The 10,632-nt window shown below is 50.2% G+C and overlaps 1 protein-coding gene across 1 annotated transcript in view; it reads right to left on the reverse strand.

Moving 5' to 3' along the window:
* The window catches only part of CHST8 (carbohydrate sulfotransferase 8), a 240,808-nt gene extending 239,089 nt beyond the window's left edge, over nucleotides 1-1,719 (reverse strand). The window contains exon 1 of the mRNA XM_083751485.1: nucleotides 940-1,719. The gene's annotated coding sequence lies outside the window, so the exon portion shown is untranslated. The remainder of the gene's footprint in view (nucleotides 1-939) is intronic.
* Nucleotides 1,720-10,632: the final 8,913 nt, after the last annotated feature.

The following is a 10,632-nucleotide window of genomic DNA, read 5'->3' on the forward strand; positions in this document are numbered from 1 at the left end:
ATTTTCGGGTTGCCGAACACCAGCTCCTCCCCACCACAGACTCGGGCACCCGGCAGGCATGGATCGGACCCTTCTGAGCTAGTGGCTCGGTACATCTCGAGATAAAGCGATCACCAACATTTATGGTCGCAAAGTCCCTGAGCATGCGTAGATGGCACTCTGACCTTCCCAGCTCCCGTTGCAAACTTTCTTTTCAAACAAATTCCTTGCCCCGTCCAGCTCCTTTCAACGCTTGGTGCAACCTGCCCTCACCCCGCACAGAACTTACGACAGAAATGCATGTGGAAAGCACACACCTCCCGGCCCGGAGCCCCCCCCCCCCCCCGCACACACACAAACAAGCAAGGCGCCCAAGCGCAAAAAACGCCTTGCGCGCACTTCGCGCGGTTCTGCCTTCCAGCAAAAAAAAAGTTGCGCGAGGGAGCCGCGGGGCAGCCCTGGAAGCACAAGCGTTAGCTGCAGAAACTTCTCCCCGCCCGCCCCGCCCGGAGCCAAGAAGCCCCTGAGGGCAGGGAAGAAATAAGAAGAGGGAGAGGGTAAAGAAGAATCAAGCCTTTGGACTCGTACAGAGTTGCTCCCCCCACACCAAAACCCCGCGTCAGGTGGCGCGACTCGCTCCTAAGCATGAGTCCCGTTACCTCTCCTTTCCCGGCTGGATCTTACGTGTGGTTTACGCGGGAGTAATTCAAAAGGGCTTGCTCCCTGCTGAATTCAAAAGGGCTTGCTCCCAAGTAAGTGAGTACCGATTCGCAGCCTTATCCAGAGAGAGAGAGGGGGGGGTATACCTCGTATAGGCAGAGGATCAGGCTTGCGCGTCTGCCTGCCCGCCCGACTGCGCGCTTCCCGGAACCAACATCCACGACACTCCGCGGTACTTGCCCCGAAGACCGCGTGCGCCTCCATGCACCCAAAGCCCCGCGACCCGGACCTGCCACTGACCTGAGCTGTGCGCCTCCGCTGTTCGCGCAAGCCCCGCGCTCAACCGCGCATCTCCGGCGAGCGCCCGGACGTCTTCGCGGAGCGGCAGCAACAACCTGGTCTGGCTCCGTCGGGCAGCGCGTTGCTTTCCCTCCTCCTCCTCCTCCTCCTTGCCCGGCCTCCGGGTGCTCGGCGAGTGGGGAAACTCCGCGGGAGACCCGGGCGCGCATGGAACGGAGCGGAGCCCAAGCTGGGTTGGGCTGCCCGCCGTCCCTCCCTTCCTCGGCGCCGCCGCCGCCTCCTTTGCGCCCGCCCCGTCTCCTCCTCCTCCTGCTCTTGCTCCTTCTCCGCGGCTCCCGGCGAAGTGATGCTCCCCCCCGCCTGCAGGGCAGAACCGAGGCGAGGCTTCCTCCTCCCCCCTCTCCTCTTCGTCTCCGCCATAGCAACATGGTAGGAAAGCTGCCAAACCCGCCCCCCCCACCCAGAGGGAGGGAGGGGAAAGATAGGGTTGAAGCTGAGACCCACCTCCCCGCAAAAAAATACAAGCCCCTGCTTTTGGGATGCGGCTCGGTGTCCTCCGGGGCCCAGGATGGTTAAGATGGTGCAGCACCGCGCCTGGAAAGCGACTTCCTTGCCTGCCTTCTTCATGCAAATCTGACGAAGGCAAGTCTGCACTCCCCACCCCGCTGCCCAACCGCCACCGCGCCCCTCCGAGGAGCAGGTGCGGAGAAATCCGCCGCGCAACGCGCCCCTCCGACGAACAGGGCACGCGGGGCAGCAGGCTTGTTCCCTGCGGGGAGAACCTCGGACAGCGCCCTGCTTGGGGGCGGGGAGCGGCGGGGAGAGATAGACGCAACATTTCGCCTTCTAAAGTTTTGCACACACAAGAAGACGCTTGCACACACACTAGGTCTTGCTCAACCCAAAGTTGCCAAGAACTTAACTAGATGTTAGAAAGGGGCGTTAATTCCGGGGAGGGGGGCTGGGAGAAGTTAATATGCAGGCAAAGTTTGTCCTCTGAGTCCGTGTGACTCTATAAAGAGGCTTCATCTAGGCAGGTGCAAAGGAAACATCTGCCTGTATCCAGAAAGAGAGAGGGATTAACATACGGAGTGATGTGCAGATTCTATCTGTACATCTACATTTCAGTGTTTAGAGTGAAGCATCACACTCTCCAACGCACTGGCTATAGCAGGATCTAATGAATTTTGATCAAAAGAGGGAGGCTTGCTTATTACAAAAAAGATATTAACAGGGCTTGAACTGTTTTTATGTATTATGTGCCAGGGAAATTAACTTTGATCAAAGCGGGGTGGTTGTTTATTAAGAAAAAATACATTTAATATGTGTGTGTGTGTGTGTGTACTGCAGTGTAGTGTAGTCCCCACCCCCATCTCCCCTGGGACACAGTATATAAGAAACTACTGAATTATTAATTCCCCATAGAGGAAATTAATTTTGATGGGAGGTGGTATCATTTATATGTTGCTGGTTTTGTTTGTGTTCTGTTCTTAAAAAAAATAAAAATCTGTAGCCTTGCTTGCCTGGCTCACCACTCAGTTTCCGAATAAAATAACCCAGAATGCATTGATGGAAGAAACATTTTAAAATCCCAAGAAAGGCAATCCCAGGTGGATTTGCAGTTTGTTTCTGGTTACCTGGGCAGAAAAATATGTCTTTGCTGGGAGCAGAAAAACCTCAGCAAATGGGCTGTGCTTTATTCCAGACATAACTCTCCTCGCAATACCACCTCCCAGTTTAACGGTTAACTAAATTTTGATTTATTGTTATGAAACCAAATAAGGCCGGATCTGTCCCTCGAGGGGGGGGGGCGTGTTGGTGAGTAAGAGCCCAAAGGGCGGAGGCAAGACTAGCTGCCTTGAAAAGAAAAGGCAAAGGCAGCAGAAACAAAAGGAAGAGGCCAGATTTGTGGGGCTGAGAGAGAGATGGAAGGAGGCAAGTTGGAGGAAGCAAATTGAGAACGGGCAGCTCCTGTTGACAGACTTTCTTCTCCCTTTTACAGAAAAACAACTTTGTTTTCCAGGCAGTCAACTCACCAGCAGTGTAACTACATTGGATGCAGCCTTATACAGAGTCAGCCAGTATTGTCTGTACGGACTGGCAGCTTTCCAAGCTTTCAGACAAGGGGTACTCCCAGTTGGCAGTGGCGTAGCGTGGGGGGTGCAGGGGGGGCCGACCGCACCGGGCGCAACATCTGGGGGTTAGGGTTAGGGGCGCAAATCCATGGGTTAGGGGGCACAAATTACTTGCCTTGCCCCGGGTGCTGACAACCCACGCTACGCCACTGCCAGTTGGAGATGCCAGGGACAGGACGTGGGCTCTTCTTCATGCACAGCAGATGCTCTACCACTGAGCTACAGCCTTTCCCATAATAGGAACACAGCAGGCAAACCCACAGACCTACAGCCAGGGAAGGGCTGGCTGTGCTCTGCCCTGGTCCTGGTCCTGGCTTGGTCCGCTCTCCCTGGGAACAAGTGTGTGTGTTTGCACTACAACAGTTGCTTGACCTGTGTGATATCTGCCTGCAGGTGTTTGTGCTGCTTGCAGTGTGTCTTGTTGTTTCTTGTTGGCTGAGTGAATGCAGCTGGGTTGGAGTGTGTGGACCAAGGCCTGCCTTACTATAACAGCCCCCAAGGGGACACCCCCCAAAGGCTTTTTCATTGGGGTAGTAGGATGCAGCTGAGCCCTGGGGGTTGTGAAATAATAATGACAGCAGCTACTTCTGACCATGAACAGAGCAACTTTCTCTCACCACTATTGAGTGGCCCCTGCCAGCCCCAAAAGTGTGGGGGCTAAGGGCAGGATCCAAGGTCAGCTGGGATGCCCCTCGCTGCAAATGAATAACCACGGACCCAGGAAGGTGGAAGCAGCTGCTTTAGGTGCCAGCTTTAGGGTGGCATTTAGTGGGTAAGAATGGGCAGCATACGGAGCTTACCCATCAGTGAGCTCCCAAATTCCATTGGATCGTGACCCCTGCTAGCATGTGCAGGGAGAGGGATGGAGATGCTGATCACGAACCCTGTCTGACAAATTTTCATCTGGCAGCCTATTAAGTTCTGTAATGATTTCTCTTCCCACCTCCCTGCCCTGCCCCACCATCCTGCACTCAGTGAAGCTGATTGTTAGAAGATCCAGGACAGATGAACCAAAGTACTTTTCCACACAGTCCTGTTCCAAAATTCACTCCCACAATATTGCGTCAATGGCCACCAACTTGGATGATTTTAAAAGGGGCTTAGACACATTCACGTAGGAGGTGGAGGCGGAGACTCAAGTGCTACTAGCCACTACAGCTGTGTTGTACTTCCACTGTTAGAGGCAATATGCCTCTGAATAATGCCAGTTAGTGGAGAACATGTCGCTGTGCTCTTGTCCTGCTTGTGGGCTTCCCATCTGGTTGGCCACTGTGAGAACAGGATGCTGGACTAGATGAGCCTTTAGCCTGACCTAACAGGGCTCTCCTTACGTTCTTATATAATGTCACTGGCAGATCATGTAAAGAAGAAGAAAAAAAAGCAGCCTCCTTGCCTTAACTGCAGTGTTTCATAGTCCTGATATTTCCATATCCTTTGCAGGTTGCATTGGGCAGGGACAGGTAGCAATGGAGAATTATAACTCAGTAGATAAGATGCGCAAGCAAGTCTGTTCACACCAGAAGCATCATTTTGCAGTCCCCAATGCTACAGCATTACAGTGGTACCTCGGGTTACAGATGCTTCAGGTTACAGATTCCACTAACCCAGAAAGAGTACCTCGGGTTAAGAACTTTGCTTCAGGATGAGAACAGAAATCACATGGCAGCAGCGTGGCGGCAGTGGGAGCCCCATTGGCTAAAGTGGTACTTCAGGTTAAGAACGGACCTCCGGAACAAATTAAGTTCTTAAGACGAGGTACCACTGTATAGGAATCTCACTGAGACAGACCTTTGGAGCACCTGCCTCCATATTGTCCACTGACTGGCAGCAGCTCTCCAGGGTTTCAAACCCTGGGTTTTCCCACCCAACCTGGAGATGCTGGGGGGGGGTGAACCTGGACCTTCTGCGTGCAAAGCAGATGCTCTACCAAGGAGCTACAGCCCATCTCCTTTGCGTTCAACATAGCCTTGATGAAACAACAGACCTGTCACTTAACTGGTCTGTGGATTATGGAGGGTCCTATCAGTTTTTTCTGCAGGAGCTGCTTTAGGAAAACATGTCATAAAGTAAATAAGTTTGTTTAAAGGAGACTTTGATTCATGTCTCATCTTTAATACAAGGCCTCACACAGTGAAATATGCCTTGTAGGATCAGTTCAGCTTGGAGCGCATGGGCTGATTGCTCTTGGGATGCCAAATAAATGGATTATCTCTATCCTGCAGTCCATGTTACCGACAAAACCTGAGGTCACTCTACGCAACTGAACAGGTGCATCAAATACGTGTGTGCTGGGTGTTTTGGTACCTCTGCTCAGCCTGTGTGACAGAAAGTGAACATGGGGTTCCATATGTGCCCACCCACATTTAACTTTGCCACTGCAAAGCTGCTGAGAGCGGCATAGTCCGTGTGGCAGGGGGCATGCATGCTGAGGCAATCACATGACCTCTTTCTGTCACACGCACATTGGATGCCCCAACCAGCCAACACTGTGCAACATGGCTACATGAAGTGCCCATCAGCTTCTCCCACTGGAGCTGGGTCCCTGGCCTGTCATCCGTGCAGAAGCTGGCCCTGGTGCCACATTCTGCAGCTTCTGCAAGTCAGGGGTCCCAGCAAAGGGATCTGACAGGAGCTGGCTGGTACCCAGGGTGCAGCTGCAATGAACTTGCTCTCCTGCACCATCCTTAGAACCTTCCTTGCCACTATAGATGGAAGGTACCTGCTGGGAACATATTGAACAGCAAAATATCTTCATTAGATTGCAGTATGCAACATATTAATAATCTGCAATATATTTTCAAGCAGAAGGTCCCAGTTTCAATCCCCAAGCGAAGGGTTCCTCCAGGAAGGGTTGGAAAAGACTCCCTGTCTGAAATTCTGGAGAGCCACTGTCAGTCACTGTAGACCATGGGTAGGCAAACTAAGGCCCGGGGGCCGGAACCGGCCCAATCACTTTCTAAATCCGGCCCACAGACGATCCGGGAATCAGTCTGTTTTTACATGAGTAGAGTGTGTCCTTTTATTTAATCTCTGGGTTATTTGTGGGGGCTGCCTGGTGTTTCGACATGAGTAGAATGTGTGCTTTTATTTAAAATGCACCCCTAGGTTATTTGTGGAGCATAGGGATTCGTTCATTTTTATTTTTATTTTTCAAAATATAGTCTGGCCCCCCACAAGGTCTGAGGGACAGTAGACTGGCCCCCTGCTGAAAAAGTTTGCTGAGCCCTGCTGTAGACAGTAGTCAGCCAGGTGAATAAATGGTCTGACTCGGTATAAGGCAGCTTCCTATATCTACATCCTATTAATAATCCACATTGATTTGATAGGAAATGGCATTTATGTGGCATGTGTGTATGCACTGATCATATTTTTCATTTATCACTCTGCTCAAATGTACTTCAGTGTAGATTCCAAATTTTAAAAATATTATCAATCCATGCAAAATCCAGCTAAAAACATTTCTAAAGCCACTACCACCCTGACATTTGTTTGTTAGCCTTGTATCATGTCCTTTTGTCAAGGAGCTTAGAGTGGCATTTTTAGCCTAACCACCAGCCAAGCAGCCAGGGTAGGCCACAACATAGGAGTGATGGCCATAGGAAGCTCCTTTATGAATATTCAGACCATTGGTCCACCCTGTAGCAGCTTTCAGAGTTGCATCAGTCTCCTGGTTTCCCTGCCACGCATGGTGCTGCCTGTTACTAAGAGAGATTGACTCCACTGCTGGTCCACACTCTGCCAAGCTCCCTGCTGCCTTGCCCCTCTCCCTGTTAGGAACTACAGTGCCTCATAGCATTGGGAAGGCAAGTGAGCAATGCTACCCTGCCTGTATTGCCCCACCAGCCGCTACTGCATCCCTCTAGCTCAGTATTGTCAACAATGACGGGCAGTGCCTCTCTGGGGCTTCAGAGAGGGATCTTTCCCAGGCCTACCTGGAGATATTCAGCTGTTGTTCCCCTTATTTATCCCTCCCAAGCTTGATTCCCCCCTCCTTCCTCTTTGCCATTTTTAGTCTTGCTTCCCCTGTTGCCAGACCCAGCGGTAATTGTAGATCGATCACTACTTTGCTTCCTGATGACTTTCCCATCGTTCCACCACTGCTGTGTTTGCATTTGCTTCCATAAGGGATGCAGAAGAGAGTCTCCTTTAGGCGGAACTGAGAGCAGAGTGAGGTGGGATACAGGGGACAGACAAACCAAAGGAGAACAGAATTATTATCAGATCACGTAATAAAACTGGCTGCTGTCCATAATCCTTTTAGTCTCGTCTAGCCCTATCAAAACCAATGGGACTTGCTTGGATTTAAGTGGACATTTTAATGCACGCACACCAAGTGCAAATCTTTTGTGGAGACAGGTGGAAGAATTATGCGATCATAACTTTGCAAAAGGACCACCGGGGAAATAAAAGAATGGTACACTTGTCTGTCTCCCCTTGCAGAATTGGGGTGGAGGGGGATTTACATTGGGGGCCTCCTGGATCACTTCATCCTCATCTTCAAAGCAATCCTTTGGGGTTGTACATCAGCAAAGCAAAAATTATGCAAGATTCTAATCATGGATTTCTGGTTTTGGCTTGAAATAGGGAGAATGTGCTGAAGTAGCCCCCTCCTGCCACCACTGGATTCCCCAGGAGCAGCATTGCCTCCAAGGCAGCCCTCGCCAGTGATTCAGCTTCAGCCAGGGCTGGTGGTAGTCTGAAATATCTAGAGGGTACCAGGTTGGTGGAGGATGATCCACAGAGAGGGCCTGGAAGCCTCAACATGTGCATAGGTGATCCACAAATGTGGTGCATCATTGAAACTGTGCTCAGAAGTCTTCTACGAGTTTCTGAGTACATCAAGTCCTCCTTTCTGCCCTTGATCTATAGCAACAGCTTTTATCTGAATGGGTGGACCTTTTTTTTTGTTTTTTTAAGAAATCCATTCCTGGCATGGTGAGTTGTTCTCCTGTTTCTCAGCGGGAGCTCTGCGTTGCTTTAGCAAAAAGTAAAAATGCATCTGAACTTCACAAAGGGCAACTTTCAGGGCTGGCTAGAAATATTTTGATGCCTGAGGCAAAGGGCAAGATGGTGCCCCTTCCCATTCCACATACAGAAGCCAACTGAGCTATGGCAGTTGAATCTGATGGTAGGCACGGTGGAAGGATTGCAACCTACAGGACAAGCCGTCTAAGCATACATAGCACTGCCCTCCTGCAGAGGCAATGTGCTTCTGAATACCAGTTGCTGGTAATAATAGAATCATAGACTTGGCAGGTACCCCACATAGTCTAACCCCTTGCAATGCAGGAACTCCAGCTAAAGAATCCTTGTCAGATGGCCATCCAAACTCTGTTTAAAAACGCCTCCGAATCTCCTACTTAGTCCACACTACTGAGGGTGGATGGGGGGGCAGACAATGTGTTGAAGATGGGTGCTACCACCCCCAGTTGCCTGCTGATTGATCCAGTGGATTGAAGGAAGCCTTTCTCATCCCCTCTCTTTTGGTGGAGGTCCTTCAAGACTTCTTCCTCTAAAGGGTGGGGGGGAGATTTCCCCCATCATAGGGACAGGAATGGCACTGACCCAAGTGGTTACCTACATATTGCAGTCAACATAAAAGGATCTGCCAGCACAAGAATGGGGATCCTATGGCCCTCCAGATGTTGTTGGACTACAGTCCCCATCCTATCTGAGACCATTGGGCTGATGCAAGTTGGAATTCAGCAGCATCTGAACAGCCACAGGTGTCCCATGCATATGCAAGGATTGGGAAATACTGAGAGACAAAATCATTAAAATGATTTTTTCCCTCTGTAAGGGCCAGGAAGATGCTATTTGGTGGTGACATCCATATTCTTGGGGCAGTTTTTTTCTTCATGCATGGTACAAGTAAAACTAACCATAACCTCTTTTTTATGAATGGTGGAGACGTTAGTCTTATCTTGCGTCTATATTCACCTTTGGAAAAGAGTGCAGAGAAAAAAAGAGGCACATAGTGCCTCTCTTCATCACCTTCACCCACCACATCAGAAACCCACCAATAGCAGATAAGTGTGGCTCTTTATTTTAATTGGGGGAAAGACAAAAACGTGGTTGGTTCTTCATTAAATTAATAAATATTAAAATACCCATCCATCTGACATAACACTTAATAAAACATTAGGCACTCAGAAATGCACAGAAAAGGGATAATATGTCAAAACAAAATCTGAAACCCAAGAACGCAGTGCTGGAACAGAAAAGGCTTGGATTCCTCTGGATCTGATAACTAAGCTTGAAATATTGATAGGACGCAACCTCCTGCCCACTCCTATTTAATGCAGGGAAAATGCTCAGACAGAAACTGAGGAGTGGAATGTAATCATTAGTCTCAAGGGCTTCTGTAGCATCCTGCATCTCCTTTTAAGCAGACAGAATTTCATTTAATTCCCTCCTGCTCTTCTGATCGCGCTCATGTTAAAAGTTGCCATTTGGAGCCTCATCCGTGTAATGCTCCCACAAAGAAAGATATGAAGAAGGGGGTAGGAAACCCTGCAAGGACTTCATCCATCAAGACCAAAACTTAAGAACATATATCCCAGTTTTTGAAGAGTTAGGCCCAAATGAGAGGTGCTTGAAGTGGTAGCCACCCTTAGGCAGGCAACGAAGTTCTGTAACAACTGGTTCAGCTGCACTAGGCACTGCAGGAGGAGCCACAACAATGCTGTAGAACAGAGCGCAAGAGGTAAAGGCACGCTGAATTTTAGCGTTGCGTCAGGACACCACTGAATTTGCAGTGCCCAAAGTTCACCACCGATGGTGTCCAATTTGGAACAGCTGTGGCCAAGCAGTTGAGAGAACCAGTGGTCCATGGGAAGGTGCCACAGGTCCATCTAGCTCAGCATCAACATCTACACCAGCCTCCACTGACCTGCTACTCTCCAGCTTTCTGGACTCCCATCACCCATCAAGCCCAGTCAGTGCAGGAGTCCCAGATGGCCTTCTCTGGTGCAGCCATACAGTGCTGACTTTGCTGTCACCTAGTGTAAAGATGGTGTCTCCCCTTCACATTAACACCCCGGCACAGTCAGCTTGATATTTACCGTCTTTATCACATATGTACAAGAAACAGCTACAGTTCAGGATTATGCGTCCGAACCCATTGAATCAGATTCAGGGAGTGGCTTCCTTCGATTCCTGCGCCAACAATGTAGGCGTGGGAATTGCGTGAGATGTCTTTGATCCTTATGTTTCATTTCCCTCCTTGTCTGTGCTGAGTCTGAGCTCCCTTCCTGAGCCTCTGGGCAGTTGAAGGGCTCTGCAGCATCCCTGAGCCCTTCCTCCTCCTGGCTAATCTCCGCCCTCTCTTCTGCTTCCTCTGTCTCTGGGGGGTTGAAGGGCTCCACAGCACCCCCAAGCCCCTGCTCTGCCTCTTCTGTCACTTGTTCCTCCAAATTCTCCTTGACGCCTAGTCCACAAGAAGAGCTCTGCTGGATCAGGCCAACAGCCCATCTAGTCCAACATTGTGTTCTCACAGTGGCCAACCAGATGCCCCAATAGGAGGCCCACAAGCTACAGCAGAAGCAGACAATAGTCT

Source organism: Podarcis gaigeae, assembly GCF_964106915.1.
Source record: "Podarcis gaigeae genome assembly, chromosome: 8".
In the NCBI taxonomy this organism is placed as follows: Eukaryota; Metazoa; Chordata; class Lepidosauria; order Squamata; family Lacertidae; genus Podarcis; species Podarcis gaigeae.